This window comes from Aegilops tauschii, chromosome 7, assembly GCF_002575655.3.
Source record: "Aegilops tauschii subsp. strangulata cultivar AL8/78 chromosome 7, Aet v6.0, whole genome shotgun sequence".
Lineage (NCBI taxonomy): Eukaryota > Viridiplantae > Streptophyta > Magnoliopsida > Poales > Poaceae > Aegilops > Aegilops tauschii.
In genome coordinates this window covers 319,042,141-319,048,360 of record NC_053041.3, presented here as the reverse complement: position 1 = coordinate 319,048,360, position 6,220 = coordinate 319,042,141, and positions in this window count along the sequence as shown.

Genomic DNA, 6,220 nt, shown 5'->3' with positions numbered 1-6,220 from the left:
AGAACTTGTTAATTTGAATGGTTCCATTTCTGCTGGAAATGCAGTACCTTGCAATCACTTTGGCGTTATTAGCAGGCACAAGTGTAATTCGATCACGCCGGGAAATCGATCCAGGAACTGCTATAGGGGGCAATTTTTGTTGACATGTAGAATAAAAAACAATTGTAACATATCGTTGAAGATATATATAGTTTATGAGCATCAACATTAAAATAGACTTTTTACCAACGTTTTGTGCACACAATTGGTCTTGTTCAGTGTGTGCACCATAGGTCTAATTAATCCCATCAAAAATCCAGCGTTCATATGTTGTGCTATCTATGTCAGATTTTCAACAAAGTTTATGACATGCTTCAAGTCCTTCCAGTGAAATTTGGTACGCTTAGTAACATACAGATCGTTCACTATGCATCCAACCTATCCTGCTTAAAAGGTGGAAAGGTATTATTTATTCAGAGCATGGCAGTAGAATATATAGTGCACATAAATTGGTAAATAGAATTATTTACTGCCTAGGAACGGAGTCAGAATATGATATCACAATTGGTTGCTTAAATAGCGATCAATTGGTTGCTTAAATAGTAATATGACAGCATGGAGAAAGTTGAAAGGACACTATCCTCGATCAGACTTTGATCGGCTAATGACACTGGGGAAGTAAACATCCATGTTAATTAGACCAGGCTGTGGTGCACACACTAGAATTTTAATGCCAGCTTTCAGTTCATAACACCTAGACATTTTTCTCCAAAGGTCCGGATTAAAATAGGAGTGACCATCTTTATCAAGTTTTACGCTAACCGTCATTGTAAATCCATGCTGCGTTGTCAATATGACATCCTGGGAGTCATCGGCAAAGTAAAGCCCAAGATTTCCTTCTACTCCTGTTCTTGCAAAGCAAGGGATGTACTGCTTGAAATGAAAATTAAGATCATAAATTAGATATATTGAAATAACAGAGCAAGATGCAAATATGGGAGTAACTGATAGAATCGATCCATATATATAAATGAAAGCAAAGTACAAATATATAGAATTAAAAATAGATAATGTAACAAAGAGTCGATGCAAATATGTAGATAATGTAGCAACAGACGGTATATGTTCACAAATTTAGGCCATGCCGACCGTGGTAGGTTGAGATTGAACATACTGAGCGCTCGCTGAAGTCATCCGGAATGGTGAGATAGAACTTCATTTCCGACTGGCCACGACCACAGTTGCCCGATTTGTGCTCACATTGTGGACACATGAATGAACACCCACGAGTCATCTAGAACAAAAATGATTCCACGGCGATTTCCGCCGGTTGATTAACATCGACGGACGGACTGCGATAAGAGATGAGTGAATATTTTGCTAATTAAGTTGATTACCTTCTCCATGAGAAAAACCCCTGGCTCAATCTCGAAGAAAACCCCAGTCAACCAGAGTCTAAAATGTCGGTGCAGATAGGCGGCAGAAAGCGGTAGGGGCGAAATCCGGTGCCGTTTGGTGCGCGACCTACGCCCGCCGCCAACAGCCGTCGAGCTTAGGGTGCAGAGTTGCGGAGGAGTCCGTGGCGAGTGAGTGGGGATGAAGTGGGCGAGGGTTTTCTTTTTCCTTTCGCATGTGTGAGTGAACACACACGATTCGCAGAGGCGACGGAGAGGAGTCGTGTGCGATAGTAAATCACCGAGATTGAATGGGAATCCAAATTTCCTTTGTCCTTCATCCATGAGTTTTTTTCTACGATGAACATAAACCCTGCTAATCACCGTGTTCAAATTTGACACTTTTCGGGGTTCATTTACAATATTTAGGGCATTATGTGCATTTTGTAGGCATTAATGCACATAATTCAAATTCAAACAATTGGTGCATGAAAGGGTGCACAAGAATGGTCTGGAAAAACCATACTCGTGGTATTTAGTAATTTCTCAAGCCTTTTACAAGGAATGAGCAGAGATTTCAATGGAATGTGTGGCAATAGTCAACCACAAACGCATCATTTACCGGGTTATCAACATAGAACAATGAAATATGTGCTTGAAAAACATGATAGCTGGCATGGTGCCATGGTATGGCCTCACCATGCCATGGTTAAAAGCTGAGAAGGTTTGATTTATGTCGTCATGCACGCCCTTCATAAATCGAACCATCACCGAGGAAGTTCAATGCTTTCGAGAGGGAAATCACCAAGATTGAACGGGAATCCAAATTTCCGTCCTAGTTTGTCATTCAGGTTTTTTCCAACGATCAACATACCGCCCCAAATGCAACATGTTCAAATTTGACATTTTTCCGAACTCATTTACCATATTTAGGAGATTTTGTGCATTTTCTAGGCATTAATTATGCACATAATTCAAATTCGAACAATCGGTGCATGAAAAGGTGCACAAGAACGGTCTGGAAAACCATGCTTGTGCTATTTAGTACATTCCAATACCTTTTAGAAGGAATGGGCAGATATTTCAAGGAAATGTGTGGCAATAGTCAACCATAAACGCGTTGTTTACTGGGTTAACAACTATACAAAAATGAAATACATGCTTGGAAAACATGACGCCTGGTGTGGTGCCATGGTATGACCTCACCATGCCCTGGTAAAAATTTCGTCATGCACGCCTTTCATAAAATGAACCATCACCGAGGAAGTTTCATGGTTTCGAGGGGGAAATCACCAAGATTGAAGGGAGTCCAAAATTCCTTGCTCCTTCGCCCATGAGTTTTTTCTATGATGAACATACAACCTGCAAATCACCGTGTTCAAATTTGGCACTTTTCCGGGTTCATTTGCCATATTTAGGGGATTATGTGCATTTCCTAGGCATTAATGCACATAATTCAAGTTCAAACGTCCAGAAGAACGGCCTGGAAAACCATGCTCATGCCATTTAGTAAATTCTCATGCCTTTTACAAGGAATAATGGACAGATATTTTGATGAAATGTGTGGCAATAGTCAACCACATATGTTTGTTTGTTAGGTTTTCAACTATAGAAAAAATGAAATAAATGCTTAAAAAACATGACGCCTGGCATGGTGCCATGGTATGACCTCACCATGCCCTGGTAAAAATTTGAGAAGGTCTGGCTAATGTCGTCATGCACGCCCTTCATAACTCGAACCATCACCGAGGAAGTTCCATGCTTTCGAGAGGGAAATCCCCAAGATTGAAGGGGAATCCAAATTTCCGTCCTAGTTTGTCATTCAGTTTTTTCCAACGATCAACATACCGCCTCAAATGCAACATGTTCAAATTTGACATTTTCCCGGGCTCATTTACCATATTTAGGGGATTATGTGCATTTTCTAGGCATTAATGGACATAATTCAAATTCGAACAATCGGTGCATGAAAAGGTGCACAAGAACGGTCTGGAAAACCATGCTCGTGTTATTTAGTACATTCTCATGCCTTTTACAAGGAATGGGCAGATATTTCAAGGAAATGTGTGGCAATAGTCAACCATAAATGCATCGTTTACTTGGTTAACAACTATACAAAAAATGAAACACATGGTTGGAAAACATGACGCCTGGCGTGGTGCCATGGTATGGCCTCCCCATGCCCTGGTAAAAATTGGAGAATGTTTTCCTTATGTCGTGATGCGCGCCTTTCATGAATCGAACCGTCACCGAGGAAGTTTTAGTGTTTCGAGGGGGAAATCACCAAGATTGAAGGGGGGGTCCAAATTTCCTTTGTCCTTTGTCCACGAGTTTTTTTCTACGTTGAACATACAACCTACAAATCACGGTGTTCAAATTTGGCACATTTCCGGGTTCATTTGCCATATTTAGGGGATTGTTTGCATTTCCTAAGCATTAATGTGCATAATTCAAGTTCAAACAATCGGTGAATGAAAGGGTCCACAAGAATGGCCTCGAAAACTAAGCTCGTGCCATTTAGTAAATTCTCATGCCTTTTACAAGGAATGGACAGATATTTCGATGAAATGTGTGGCAATAGTCAACCACAAATGTTTGTTTGTTGGGTTTTAAACTATAGAAAAAAATGAAATAAATGCTTAAAAACATGATGCTTGGCATGGTGCCATGGTATGACCTCACCATGCCCTGGTAAAAATTTGAGAAGGTTTGGCTTATGTCGTCATGCACACCCTTCATAAATCGAACCATCACCGAGGAAGTTCCATGCTTTCGGGAGGGAAATCCCCAAGATTGAAGGGGAATCCAAATTTTCTTCGTTCTTTGCCCTGGAGTTTTTTTGTACGACGAACATACACCCTGCAAATCGCCGTGTTCAAATTTGGCATTTTTCCGAGCTCATTTACCATATTTAGGCGATTATGTGCATTTTCTAGGCATTTAGCGCATATAAATCCAATCCAGCTACAGGTGCACGGGTGTGATGTGAGGGGCATGGATTGCCGTTCGATCGCGACGCATCCTACGGTGCACACGCGCGATCCGCGTGGCTGGGGTTCCGACTAATCATAACACAACACACAATAGGCTTAGCGCACACAGTTTCCGGAAGTGACGGAGATGAACTGTGTGCGATAATGAACGAGCAAAATTGTAAGGGAAGCCAAATTTCTGTTGTCAATTGTCGTTGAGCTCTTGAATACCACCGCAGTGTACACTGCCCGGCCCCTCCGTCCCAGAGCTCTCTCCAGGCGTCGTCCATGGCACCGCGGTGCACAGTAACTGGTAAGGAAGCGATGCCATCCTGCTGCGCCGCGTTCCTCACCGCCGGCGACCGCACATATGGTAAGTAAGCGGTGGCATCTCGCTGCGCCGAGTTCATCGCCACCAGTGGCCAGACAGTTACATGGGCGAACTTTGAGGCTGCCGTCGCCGAATGGGTGGTGGATCTAGAGGCGGCCAAAGCCGCATAGAAGGAGCAGAAAAGGCAGAAAGCATTCAAGAAAAGAGAGTCCCGCCGCCGCAAGGAAAAAGAGGCCGCACACCATGGTGAGGAGAGCTTGGCGGAGATCGAAGCACGGTGGGCTGCCGCCTACAAGGCCGGGAAGGAGAACGCCGGCGTCTGGCCAGCATGCCCTGATGGCAGCATGTGAGAAGTAGTTTAAGTTTTTAGTATTAGACCAAATTACCCGTAGTACTTTAAGTTTGTAGTATTAACGTACAATGTCGGTAAGAGCATTGATAATGCTCAAATAGCTTTGAGTCGATTTTGTGGGATGTCCCTGATCTTTCACCGGTGCAAAGAGCTAGCATAATGTACTTGATCGGAAGCAGATGTACTAGCGCAGACAGAGATATATATGTGCAGAGATGTGTACGTGTGGAAGAACTTGGAATAGATGGATCAGAAGTAGTAGATATGGTGTAGTAGTACTAGAGCTACACAAGATAGATGGATTATGCTAATGATGATCAGTGGCGGCGGCGGCGACGGAATAATTAGCAGATGAGAACTAAACAGCAGCAGACGGAAGGAAAAGAGATGAGATCGATCCTTGCAGGTCAAGAACCGAACTAACTAGTGCCCTGGAAATCAAGTCGCCGGAACACAACCAATCACGAACCAAATTATGGAACGCAGGAAAAAAAACTGCCTCATCATCGGATGCATCTGAGAATATTTTCCATCAACTAAAACCTAACCCTAGACAATGTTGCGCCCCTTGATTATATAGGTGGTGCGTAACACCTGGGCCAAGCCCGACCTAGACTAGGACATGATGAGGACTCCTCATCAATTACAAGTTGTTTGTAGAAAGAAACTTAAAAAACCACAAAAACCAATTAAACTAGAAAACAAATAAAAAGGACACACCTCCTTCTCTGCCATGGCATTCTTGTAGGCTTGATTCATCCAGGACCCACGTACGTATATTGGCCTTCGTACAAATATGGGCAAGGTGTTCAGAACATGGACTTCACATTCTCCCGAGGTACGATCCGAGGAGCAACTTCAGTAGCATATGGAACAGGCATCACACCTAAGATTCCTCTCTGTTTTGTAGCACACATTATCTTCTTATGAAGTAGAGCATGAACCACATACTTTTGCATCTTATTTTCATAGCCAGACTCTCACTTGGATAATACTTTACTTGGCGATAATGGTGAAACGACAAGAGTACCTGGGGTGACCGCATCATCCTCTCCCCCTTCAAACGAAACCGTCCTCGATTTCGGAGCACCCTTCGAAATATCCTTGTGTACAAACATATGATCAACCTTGATAGAATTATTACCCATGGGCTGCAGCACACGTTTGATGCCAACATCTCGGAACACGTAAG